Source organism: Bombina bombina, chromosome 6 (assembly GCF_027579735.1).
Source record: "Bombina bombina isolate aBomBom1 chromosome 6, aBomBom1.pri, whole genome shotgun sequence".
Classification (NCBI taxonomy): Eukaryota; Metazoa; Chordata; class Amphibia; order Anura; family Bombinatoridae; genus Bombina; species Bombina bombina.
In genome coordinates this window covers 689,956,249-689,970,057 of record NC_069504.1, presented here as the reverse complement: position 1 = coordinate 689,970,057, position 13,809 = coordinate 689,956,249, and the positions used below count along the sequence as shown (strand labels likewise).

Below are 13,809 nucleotides of genomic sequence, written 5' to 3'. Positions count from 1 at the left end.
ATGATAATGGTTCTGACATGCCCTTACACCAGTCTGAAGGGGCTAGGGAGGTTTTGTCTGAGGGAGAAATTTCAGATTCAGGAAAAATTTCTCAACAAGCTGAACCTGATGTTATTACATTCAAATTTAAATTGGAACATCTCCGCGCTCTGCTTAAGGAGGTGCTTTCTACTCTGGATGATTGTGACAATTTGGTCGTTCCAGAGAAATTATGTAAGATGGACAAGTTTCTAGAGGTCCCGGTGCCCCCCGAAGCTTTTCCTATACCCAAGCGGGTGGTGGATATTGTAAACAAAGAATGGGAAAGGCCCGGCATACCTTTTGTCCCTCCCCCTATATTTAAGAAATTGTTTCCTATAGTCGACCCCAGAAAGGACTTATGGCAGACAGTCCCTAAGGTCGAGGGGGCGGTCTCTACCTTAAACAAACGCACCACTATCCCTATAGAAGATAGTTGTGCTTTCAAAGATCCTATGGATAAAAAGTTAGAAGGTTTGCTTAAAAAGATGTTTGTTCAGCAAGGTTACCTTCTACAGCCAATTTCATGCATTGTTCCTGTTACTACAGCAGCGTCTTTTTGGTTTGATGAACTAGAAAAGTTGCTAGATAAAGTTACCCCTTATGAGGAGATTATGGACAGAATTCGTGCTCTTAAATTGGCTAATTCTTTTACTCTAGACGCTACCCTGCAATTAGCTAGATTAGCGGCGAAAAATTCAGGGTTTGCTATTGTGGCGCGCAGAGCGCTATGGCTAAAGTCTTGGTCAGCGGATGCGTCATCCAAGAACAAATTGCTTAATATTCCTTTCAAGGGGAAAACGCTGTTTGGCCCTGACTTGAAAGAGATTATTTCAGATATCACTGGGGGAAAGGGCCATGCCCTTCCTCAGGATAGGTCTTTCAAGGCTAAAAATAAGCCTAATTTTCGTCCCTTTCGTAGAAACGGACCAGCCTCAAGCTCTACACCCTCTAAGCAAGAGGGTAATACGTCTCAAGCCAAGCCAGCCTGGAGGCCCATGCAAGGCTGGAACAAAGGTAAGCAGGCCAAGAAACCTGCCACTGCTACCAAGACAGCATGAGATGTTGGCCCCCGATCCGGGACCGGATCTGGTGGGGGGCAGACTTTCTCTCTTCGCTCAGGCATGGGCAAGAGATGTTCTGGATCCTTGGGCTCTAGAAATAGTCTCCCAAGGTTATCTTCTGGAATTCAAGGAACTACCCCCAAGGGGAAGATTCCACAGGTCTCAATTGTCTTCAGACCACATAAAAAAACAGGCATTCTTACATTGTGTAGAAGACCTGTTAAAAATGGGAGTGATTCATCCTGTTCCATTGAAGGAACGAGGGATGGGATTCTACTCAAATCTGTTCATAGTTCCCAAAAAAGAGGGAACATTCAGACCAATCTTGGATCTCAAGATCTTAAACAAATTTCTCAGGGTTCCATCGTTCAAGATGGAAACCATTCGAACAATTCTTCCTACCATCCAGGAAGGTCAATTCATGACCACGGTGGATTTAAAGGATGCGTATCTACATATTCCTATCCACAAGGAACATCATCAGTTCCTAAGGTTCGCGTTTCTGGACAAACATTACCAGTTCGTGGCACTTCCATTCGGATTAGCCACTGCCCCGAGAATTTTCACAAAGGTACTAGGGTCCCTTCTAGCGGTGCTAAGACCGAGGGGCATTGCAGTAGTACCTTACTTGGACGACATTCTAATTCAAGCGTCGTCTCTGCCACAAGCAAAGGCTCATACGGACATTGTCCTAGCCTTTCTCAGATCTCACGGGTGGAAAGTGAACGTAGAGAAAAGTTCTCTATCTCCGTCAACAAGAGTCCCCTTCTTGGGAACAATAATAGACTCCTTAGAAATGAAGATTTTTCTGACAGAAGCCAGAAAATCAAAACTTCTAAACTCTTGTCAAGTACTTCATTCTGTTCTTCTTCCTTCCATAGCGCAGTGCATGGAAGTAATAGGTTTGATGGTTGCGGCAATGGACATAGTTCCTTTTGCGCGAATTCATCTAAGACCATTACAACTGTGCATGCTCAGACAGTGGAATGGGGATTATACAGACTTGTCTCCAACGATACAAGTAGATCAGAGGACCAGAGATTCACTCCGTTGGTGGCTGACCCTGGACAACTTGTCACAAGGGATGAGCTTCCGCAGACCAGAGTGGGTCATTGTCACGACCGACGCCAGTCTGGTGGGCTGGGGCGCGGTCTGGGAACCCCTGAAAGCTCAGGGGCTTTGGTCTCGGGAAGAATCTCTTCTACCGATAAACATTCTGGAACTGAGAGCGATATTCAATGCTCTCAGAGCTTGGCCTCAGCTTGCAAAGGCCAACTTCATAAGGTTTCAATCAGACAACATGACGACTGTCGCGTATATCAACCATCAGGGGGGAACAAGGAGTTCCCTGGCGATGGAAGAAGTGACCAAAATAATTCAATGGGCGGAGAATCACTCCTGCCACTTGTCTGCAATCCACATCCCAGGAGTGGAAAATTGGGAAGCAGATTTTCTGAGTCGTCAGAAATTTCATCCGGGGGAGTGGGAACTCCATCCAGAAATCTTTGCCCAAATAACTCAATTATGGGGCATCCCAGACGTGGATCTGATGGCGTCTCGCCAGAACTTCAAGGTTCTTTGCTACGGGTCCAGATCCAGGGATCCCAAGGCGGCTCTAGTGGATGCACTAGTAGCACCTTGGACCTTCAACCTAGCTTATGTGTTCCCACCGTTTCCTCTCATTCCCAGGCTGGTAGCCAGGATCAAACAGGAGAGGGTATCGGTGATCTTGATAGCTCCTGCGTGGCCACGCAGGACTTGGTATGCAGACCTGGTGAATATGTCATCAGCTCCACCATGGAAGCTACCTCTGAGACAGGACCTTCTTGTTCAAGGTCCGTTCGAACATCCAAATCTGGCCTCACTCCAACTGACTGCTTGGAGATTGAACGCTTGATTTTATCAAAGCGTGGGTTCTCAGATTCTGTCATTGATACTCTTGTTCAGGCTAGAAAGCCTGTAACTAGAAAAATCTACCATAAAATATGGAAAAAATATATCTGTTGGTGTGAATCTAAAGGATTCCCATGGAACAAGATAAAAATTCCTAGGATTCTATCCTTTCTTCAAGAGGGTTTGGAGAAAGGTTTATCTGCAAGTTCTTTGAAGGGACAGATTTCTGCTTTATCTGTTTTACTTCACAAAAAGCTGGCGGCTGTACCAGACGTTCAGGTTTTTGTTCAGGCTCTGGTTAGAATCAAGCCTGTTTACAAACCTTTGACTCCTCCCTGGAGTCTCAATCTAGTTCTTTCAGTTCTTCAGGGGATTCCGTTTGAACCCCTACATTCCGTTGATATAGAGTTATTATCTTGGAAAGTTTTGTTTTTGGTTGCAATCTCTTCTGCTAGAAGAGTTTCAGAGTTATCTGCTCTGCAGTGTTCTCCTCCATATCTGGTGTTCCATGCAGATAAGGTGGTTTTGCGTACTAAACCTGGTTTTCTTCCGAAAGTTGTTTCTAATAAAAATATTAACCAGGAGATAGTCGTGCCTTCTTTGTGTCCTAATCCAGTTTCAAAGAAGGAATGTTTGTTGCACAACTTGGATGTAGTTCGTGCTCTCAAATTTTACTTAGCAGCTACTAAGGATTTCAGACAAACATCTTCTTTGTTTGTTGTTTATTCTGGTAAAAGGAGAGGTCAAAAAGCAACTTCTACCTCTCTCTCTTTCTGGCTTAAAAGCATTATCCGATTGGCTTATGAGACTGCCGGACGGCAGCCTCCTGAAAGAATCACAGCTCACTCCACTAGGGCTGTGGCTTCCACTTGGGCCTTCAAGAACGAGGCTTCTGTTGATCAGATATGTAAGGCAGCGACTTGGTCTTCACTGCACACTTTTACCAAATTCTACAAATTTGATACTTTTGCTTCTTCTGAGGCTATTTTTGGGAGAAAGGTTTTGCAAGCCGTGGTGCCTTCCATCTAGGCGACCTGATTTGTTCCCTCCCATCATCCGTGTCCTAAAGCTTTGGTATTGGTTCCCACAAGTAAGGATGACGCCGTGGACCGGACACACCTATGTTGGAGAAAACAGAATTTATGCTTACCTGATAAATTACTTTCTCCAACGGTGTGTCCGGTCCACGGCCCGCCCTGGTTTTTGATCAGGTCTGTTGAATTATTTTCTCTAACTACAGTCACCACGGTATCATATGATTTCTCCTATGCATATTCCTCCTTTACGTCGGTCGAATGACTGGGGAAGGCGGAGCCTAGGGGGGATCATGTGACCAGCTTTGCTGGGCTCTTTGCCATTTCCTGTTGGGGAAGAGAATATCCCACAAGTAAGAATGACGCCGTGGACCGGACACACCGTTGGAGAAAGTAATTTATCAGGTAAGCATAAATTCTGTTTTTGTTTCCCTTTAACCAGAGGTCTGAACGCTGATTAATTGTCGGAGCGCTAATTGCTACCATGAGCTCACGGTAGCATTAACCAGCCACTTGGAATGGCTGGTTGTTTAACGTACGCCTGTAAACGGGTGAATTTGCTAGTTTACTGGTGCACGTTAAATTTGTGCTGCACTTGTAATCTAGCCCTTAGTGACCTTACAGGGATATAAAACCCATTTTTTTTGTTCATGATTCACATAGAGCACACTATTGTAAACAACTTTCCAATTTACTTCTGTTATCAAATTTTCTTAGTTTTTTGTTATCCTTTGTTGAAAAGCATTAAGGTAAGTCAGGAGCGTGCAGGTGTCTGCAGCACTATATGGCAGCAGTTTTGCAACAATGTTATACATTAGCAAGAGCACTAGATGGCAGCACAATTTCCTGTTATATAGTGCTGCAGGCCAGTGCACGCTACCTACCTAGGTATCTGTTCAACAAAGAATATCATGAGAAGAAAGCAAATTTGATAATAGAAGTAAATTGGATTTTTTTTTTTTTAAATTATATTCTCTATCTGAATAATGAAATAAATATTTTGGGTTTAATGTCCCTTTAAAGGGACATGCTAATGCAACAATAAATTAGTATAATTTTTTTAAGTATTGTATTATTGCACACAAATATCAGTTTAACACCCTTTAGTTATGCACATGCGCTAAATTCAGTAGTGCTGTTTATATGAATAGGTGTACATTATGACACATTTATGGTAAAAAAAATAGAAATACAAAAAACAGGCTAAACAAACAAAAAATAGGAGAATGGGGCTGCGCCAAAGAATTTACAATCTACAGAGCTGTAGGACACATCCAGTGAGCCACGCAGAATCTGCAGTTATGTACCCACATCTTTTATACCTTTTTTATGTTTTTTTTAATTCTCCAAACTATTTATGACTCCTAGTCCTAAGCGAAGTTTATGTAGAGACTTTAGAGAGGTGTGCATGTACCTTAGAACATTATTTCCTTTTTGTCATTAACTGCCAAATTGATTACTTTATACATATTTTCCTATTATAGTAGTAATTCTAGTAAGCAGCAAACAAGAGAGGGGATTATGTGTAACCAGGTCATTAATAAAAGTAATAGTATTTATCTACTTGCCGTTATCTATATTGAAGTAGCTAAAATATCACATAGTACTGTTATAAAGCTCAGGTCATCTGTATCCGTATAGTACTGTATAAGACTGCATTCAATAACGTGTATCCTGGTTATAGCATTCAGTAACAATAATTAACCAGATTTAAATGGTTAATGAGTTGTTGTGGATCTAAGAATCTAACAATGTAACTGGTTTATCTGTCTTTGCCAGTTATGAGTAACATAGCTGGGGAGGCTTTGAATTGAAGGCGTTTAATAGGAGATACATGCTAAACTGGGATAATAAGTGAGAACATAGGTAAAGCTCTAGGCTTTAGGATAGAAAGTGCGCCGTTAGGCTAAAAGTATCAAACCACCTTTTAAGAAATTTAAATGAATTTTAATATGATACAATGTTAATACAATCTAAAAAAGGGACGTCTCCCTATGATCTTCAAATAAAAATGATATAATAAGAATAAGCTAAGACAAATATCTAGTTGCTTGTACCGAAAAATAACAGACTCTATATATTATATAAAAACAGGTATCACACAATATAAATCAAATTTAGCATAACCGTATGTGGCAAAGGAAATATAAGGCAGTTCATAAACTTGTAGTTTAGAGGAGATAGCACAGAGCACAGCAGTCTGAAATTGTATCAACCGTGTGAGTATAAACAGTTAGACAGGATGCCATTTTTTTCTTGTTCACTTATTGGAAAAATTTCCGTATCATAATACATGTGCTGTACTTTACCATGGATCCAAAGGATGTTTCTCGGTCAAGTCTTGGGCCGTAAATGCGACCGCAGCCGCTCTTAGAGGATACGCTTCACAAGCCTTGATAAAGCCCAAGGGAGGGCGAAACACGTTGCTTGTTTATGTGACATTGTAACCTTCAACCACGAACAACTTTTATCCAGTTAAATCTAACTTTTTAACCCGGGTTAATTTTCAACATGCCACATTGGGAGTGAGGAGGAATTTGTATACCCCACTTCATACTGGAACCCAACTCATACACTCAGGGGTACGGAACACAACTCATTTAGTAACGAAGTTACCAACCCGAAACCTACAGACAGCTGTTTACCCTCACGCTGTCACAGCATCTGTTTTGGGAAACCACGGAGGAGGCGTGACGTCAGATGCCGACCTACACGTGTGAAGGCTTGTGAAGCGTATCCTCTAAGAGCGGCTGCGGTCGCATTTACGGCCCAAGACTTGACCGAGAAACATCCTTTGGATCCACGGTAAAGTACAGCATATCTATTATGATACGGAAATTTTTCCAATAAGTGAACAAGAAAAAAATGTCATCCTGTCTAACTGTTTATACTCACACGGTTGATACAATTTCAGACTGCTGTGCTCTGTGCTATCTCCTCTAAACTACAAGTTTATGAACTGCCTTATATTTCCTTTGCCACATACGGTTATGCTAAATTTGATTTATATTGTGTGATACCTGTTTTTATATAATATATAGAGTCTGTTATTTTTTGGTACAAGCAACTGGATATTTGTCTTAGCTTATTCTTATTTTATCATTTTTATTTGAAGATCATAGGGAGACGTCCCTTTTTTAGATTGTATTAACATTGCATCATATTAAAATTCATTTATATTTCTTAAAAGGTGGTTTGATACTTTTAGCCTAACGGCGCACTTTCTATCCTAAAGCCTAGAGCTTTACCTATGTTCTTTTCTCCAACATAGGTGTGTCCGGTCCACGGCGTCATCCTTACTTGTGGGATATTCTCTTCCCCAACAGGAAATGGCAAAGAGCCCAGCAAAGCTGGTCACATGATCCCTCCTAGGCTCCGCCTACCCCAGTCATTCTCTTTGCCGTTGTACAGGCAACATCTCCACGGAGATGGCTTAGAGTTTTTTAGTGTTTAACTGTAGTTTTTATTATTCAATCAAGAGTTTGTTATTTTAAAATAGTGCTGGTATGTACTATTTACTCTGAAACAGAAAAGAGATGAAGATTTCTGTTTGTATGAGGAAAATGATTTTAGCAACCGTTACTAAAATCCATGGCTGTTCCACACAGGACTGTTGAGAGGAATTAACTTCAGTTGGGGGAACAGTGAGCAGTCTTTTGCTGCTTGAGGTATGACACATTCTAACAAGACGATGTAATGCTGGAAGCTGTCATTTTCCCTATGGGATCCGGTAAGCCATGTTTATTAAGATAGTAAATAAGGGCTTCACAAGGGCTTATTAAGACTGTAGACTTTTTCTGGGCTAAATCGATTCATATATTACACATATTTAGCCTTGAGGAATCATTTAATCTGGGTATTTTGGTAAAATTATATCGGCAGGCACTGTTTTAGACACCTTATTCTTTAGGGGCTTTCCCTAATCATAGGCAGAGCCTCATTTTCGCGCCGGTATTGCGCACTTGTTTTTGAGAGGCATGACATGCAGTCGCATGTGTGAGGAGCTCTGATACATAGAAAAGACTTTCTGAAGGCGTCATTTGGTATCGTATTCCCCTTTGGGCTTGGTTGGGTCTCAGCAAAGCAGATACCAGGGACTGTAAAGGGGTTAAAGTTAAAAACGGCTCCGGTTCCGTTATTTTAGGGGTTAAAGCTTCCAAATTTGGGGTGCAATACTTTTAAGGCTTTAAGACACTGTGGTGAAATTTTGGTGAATTTTGAACAATTCCTTCATACTTTTTCGCAATTGCAGTAATAAAGTGTGTTCAGTTTAAAATTTAAAGTGACAGTAACGGTTTTATTTTAAAACGTTTTTTGTACTTTGTTATCAAGTTTATGCCTGTTTAACATGTCTGAACTACCAGATAGACTGTGTTCTGAATGTGGGGAAGCCAGGGTTCCTTCTCATTTAAATAAATGTGATTTATGTGACAATGAAAATGATGCCCAAGATGATTCCTCAAGTGAGGGGAGTAAGCATGGTACTGCATCATTCCCTCCTTCGTCTACACGAGTCTTGCCCACTCAGGAGGCCCCTAGTACATCTAGCGCGCCAATACTCCTTACTATGCAACAATTAACGGCTGTAATGGATAATTCTATCAAAAACATTTTAGCCAAAATGCCCACTTATCAGCGTAAGCGCGACTGCTCTGTTTTAGATACTGAAGAGCATGATGACGCTGATGATAATGGTTCTGAAATGCCCCTACACCAGTCTGATGGGGCCAGGGAGGTTTTGTCTGAGGGAGAAATTTCAGATTCAGGGAAAATTTCTCAACAAGCTGAACCCGATGTGATTACATTTAAATTTAAGTTGGAACATCTCTGCGCTCTGCTTAAGGAGGTATTATCCACTCTGGATGATTGTGAGAATTTGATCATCCCAGAGAAACTATGTAAAATGGACAAGTTCCTAGAGGTCCCGGGGCTCCCAGAAGCTTTTCCTATACCCAAGCGGGTGGCGGACATTGTAAATAAAGAATGGGAAAGGCCCGGTATTCCTTTCGTCCCTCCCCCCATATTTAAAAAATTGTTTCCTATGGTCGACCCCAGAAAGGACTTATGGCAGACAGTCCCCAAGGTCGAGGGAGCGGTTTCTACTTTAAACAAACGCACCACTATACCCATAGAATATAGTTGTGCTTTCAAAGATCCTATGGATAAAAAATTAGAAGGTTTACTTAAAAAGATGTTTGTTCAGCAGGGTTACCTTCTACAACCAATTTCATGCATTGTCCCTGTCACTACAGCCGCGTGTTTCTGGTTCGATGAGCTAGTAAAGGCGGTCGATAGTGATTCTCCTCCTTATGAGGAGATTATGGACAGAATCCGTGCTCTCAAATTGGCTAATTCTTTCACCCTAGACGCCACTTTGCAATTGGCTAGGTTAGCGGCTAAGAATTCTGGGTTTGCTATTGTGGCGCGCAGAGCGCTTTGGTTGAAATCTTGGTCAGCTGATGCGTCTTCCAAGAACAAACTACTTAACATTCCTTTCAAGGGGAAAACGCTGTTTGGCCCTGACTTGAAAGAGATTATCTCTGATATCACTGGGGGTAAGGGCCACGCCCTTCCTCAGGATCGGTCTTTCAAGGCCAAAAATAAACCTAATTTTCGTCCCTTTCGTAGAAACGGACCAGCCCAAAGTGCTACGTCCTCTAAGCAAGAGGGTAATACTTCTCAAGCCAAGCCAGCTTGGAGACCAATGCAAGGCTGGAACAAGGGAAAGCAGGCCAAGAAACCTGCCACTGCTACCAAGACAGCATGAAATGTTGGCCCCCGATCCGGGACCGGATCTGGTGGGGGGCAGACTCTCTCTCTTCGCTCAGGCTTGGGCAAGAGATGTTCTGGATCCTTGGGCACTAGAAATAGTCTCCCAAGGTTATCTTCTGGAATTCAAGGGGCTTCCCCCAAGGGGGAGGTTCCACAGGTCTCAGTTGTCTTCAGACCACATAAAAAGACAGGCATTCTTACATTGTGTAGAAGACCTGTTAAAAATGGGAGTGATTCATCCTGTTCCATTAGGAGAACAAGGGATGGGGTTCTACTCCAATCTGTTCATAGTTCCCAAAAAAGAAGGAACGTTCAGACCAATCTTAGATCTCAAGATCTTAAACAAGTTTCTCAAGGTTCCATCGTTCAAAATGGAAACCATTCGAACAATTCTTCCTTCCATCCAGGAAGGTCAATTCATGACCACGGTGGATTTAAAGGATGCGTATCTACATATTCCTATCCACAAGGAACATCATCGGTTCCTAAGGTTCGCATTCCTGGACAAGCATTACCAGTTCGTGGCGCTTCCTTTCGGATTAGCCACTGCTCCAAGGATTTTCACAAAGGTACTAGGGTCCCTTCTAGCGGTGCTAAGACCAAGGGGCATTGCAGTAGTACCTTACTTGGACGACATTCTGATTCAAGCGTCGTCCCTTCCTCAAGCAAAGGCTCACACGGACATAGTCCTGGCCTTTCTCAGATCTCACGGATGGAAAGTGAACGTGGAAAAGAGTTCTCTATCTCCGTCGACAAGAGTTCCCTTCTTGGGAACAATAATAGACTCCTTAGAAATGAGGATTTTTCTGACAGAGGCCAGAAAAACAAAACTTCTAAACTCTTGTCGGATACTTCATTCCGTTCCTCTTCCTTCCATAGCGCAGTGCATGGAAGTGATAGGTTTGATGGTAGCGGCAATGGACATAGTTCCTTTTGCGCGCATTCATCTAAGACCATTACAACTGTGTATGCTCAGTCAGTGGAATGGGGACTATACAGACTTGTCTCCGAAGATACAAGTAAATCAGAGGACCAGAGACTCACTCCGTTGGTGGCTGTCCCTGGACAACCTGTCACAAGGGATGACCTTCCGCAGACCAGAGTGGGTCATTGTCACGACCGACGCCAGTCTGATGGGCTGGGGCGCGGTCTGGGGATCCCTGAAAGCTCAGGGTCTTTGGTCTCGGGAAGAATCTCTTCTCCCGATAAATATTCTGGAACTGAGAGCGATATTCAATGCTCTCAAGGCTTGGCCTCAGCTAGCGAGGGCCAAGTTCATACGGTTTCAATCAGACAACATGACGACTGTTGCGTACATCAACCATCAGGGGGGAACAAGGAGTTCCCTGGCGATGGAAGAAATGACCAAAATCATTCAATGGGCGGAGACTCGCTCCTGCCACCTGTCTGCAATCCACATCCCAGGAGTGGAAAATTGGGAAGCGGATTTTCTGAGTCGTCAGACATTGCATCCGGGGGAGTGGGAACTCCATCCGGAAATCTTTGCCCAAATCACTCAACTGTGGGGCATTCCAGACATGGATCTGATGGCCTCTCGTCAGAACTTCAAGGTTCCTTGCTACGGGTCCAGATCCAGGGATCCCAAGGCGACTCTAGTAGATGCACTAGTAGCACCTTGGACCTTCAAACTAGCTTATGTATTCCCGCCGTTTCCTCTCATCCCCAGGCTGGTAGCCAGGATCAATCAGGAGAGGGCGTCGGTGATCTTGATAGCTCCTGCGTGGCCACGCAGGACTTGGTATGCAGATCTGGTGAATATGTCATCGGCTCCACCATGGAAGCTACCTTTGAGACGAGACCTTCTTGTTCAAGGTCCGTTCGAACATCCGAATCTAGTCTCACTCCAGCTGACTGCTTGGAGATTGAACGCTTGATCTTATCAAAGCGAGGGTTCTCAGATTCTGTTATTGATACTCTTGTTCAGGCCAGAAAGCCTGTAACTAGAAAAATTTACCACAAAATTTGGAAAAAATATATCTGTTGGTGTGAATCTAAAGGATTCCCTTGGGACAAGGTTAAGATTCCTAAGATTCTATCCTTCCTTCAAGAAGGATTGGAAAAAGGATTATCTGCAAGTTCCTTGAAGGGACAGATTTCTGCCTTGTCTGTGTTACTTCACAAAAAGCTGGCAGCTGTGCCAGATGTTCAAGCCTTTGTTCAGGCTCTGGTTAGAATCAAGCCTGTTTACAAACCTTTGACTCCTCCTTGGAGTCTCAACTTAGTTCTTTCAGTTCTTCAGGGGGTTCCGTTTGAACCCTTACATTCCGTTGATATTAAGTTATTATCTTGGAAAGTTTTGTTTTTGGTTGCAATTTCTTCTGCTAGAAGAGTTTCAGAATTATCTGCTCTGCAGTGTTCTCCTCCTTATCTGGTGTTCCATGCAGATAAGGTGGTTTTACGTACTAAACCTGGTTTTCTTCCAAAAGTTGTTTCTAACAAAAACATTAACCAGGAGATAGTCGTGCCTTCTCTGTGTCCGAAACCAGTTTCGAAGAAGGAACGTTTGTTGCACAATTTGGATGTTGTTCGCGCTCTAAAATTCTATTTAGATGCTACAAAGGATTTTAGACAAACATCTTCCTTGTTTGTTGTTTATTCTGGTAAAAGGAGAGGTCAAAAAGCAACTTCTACCTCTCTCTCTTTTTGGATTAAAAGCATCATCAGATTGGCTTACGAGACTGCCGGACGGCAGCCTCCTGAAAGAATCACAGCTCATTCCACTAGGGCTGTGGCTTCCACATGGGCCTTCAAGAACGAGGCTTCTGTTGATCAGATATGTAGGGCAGCGACTTGGTCTTCACTGCACACTTTTACCAAATTTTACAAGTTTGATACTTTTGCTTCTTCTGAGGCTATTTTTGGGAGAAAGGTTTTGCAAGCCGTGGTGCCTTCCATTTAGGTGACCTGATTTGCTCCCTCCCTTCATCCGTGTCCTAAAGCTTTGGTATTGGTTCCCACAAGTAAGGATGACGCCGTGGACCGGACACACCTATGTTGGAGAAAACAGAATTTATGTTTACCTGATAAATTACTCTCTCCAACGGTGTGTCCGGTCCACGGCCCGCCCTGGTTTTTTAATCAGGTCTGATAATTTATTTTCTTTAACTACAGTCACCACGGTATCATATGGTTTCTCCTATGCAAATATTCCTCCTTAACGTCGGTCGAATGACTGGGGTAGGCGGAGCCTAGGAGGGATCATGTGACCAGCTTTGCTGGGCTCTTTGCCATTTCCTGTTGGGGAAGAGAATATCCCACAAGTAAGGATGACGCCGTGGACCGGACACACCGTTGGAGAAAGTAATTTATCAGGTAAACATAAATTCTGTTTTTTGTATCTGATTCATTACAGGGATTGTATCTTTAGAATAGTGTTTGGTATCATTTCCAATAGCGCATATTAATTATTCCACTTACGGGATAATAAGTGCCCAGGGAGGGTAAATACTTGAGGCAGAATCACAGTATTTTGAATGGGAATTTTTTTCAAGTATCTCTATTGTTCTCATGATCAGGCCAGGGCAACCCTAAAAATGCTTCTAGAATAAATTTGTTAGATTCAAATAGATTTTTGATTCATTACATCACTCTAGTGTACATTTGTATTTCATCTAGATGCAATTTATCACTTTGATGTATTATTAAAGGCACATGATACAGAGAAAACATTTTCTGTTCTGTGTATAAGAGAATAAACCAACTGTTTTTTGTGGGAATTGTCCTTGTCCGCCAGTGAGTCACAGAACTCCGTTGTACATAATCATGGACTTCTTGTTAGTTTCACCCTAAATTTAAACTGGTGTTGCTTAATCCTTTTTGCAAAAACATTATGTTTAAAGAGACAGTCTAGTCCCTTTCATGATTCCTATATACGACATGCAATTTTAAACAACTTTTCAATTTACTTTTATCATCAAATTTGCTTTGTGTTCTTGGTATTCTTAGTTGAAATCTAAACCTAGGTACTGGTAGGCTCATATGCTAATTCTAAGCCCTTGAAGGCCACC

The 13,809-nt window shown here is 42.5% G+C and overlaps 1 protein-coding gene across 1 annotated transcript in view; it reads left to right on the top strand.

The window, feature by feature from the left end:
* Window positions 1–13,809, top strand: part of C6H2orf42 (chromosome 6 C2orf42 homolog) — a 143,050-nt gene that overhangs the window by 31,115 nt on the left and 98,126 nt on the right. The window lies entirely within an intron of this gene.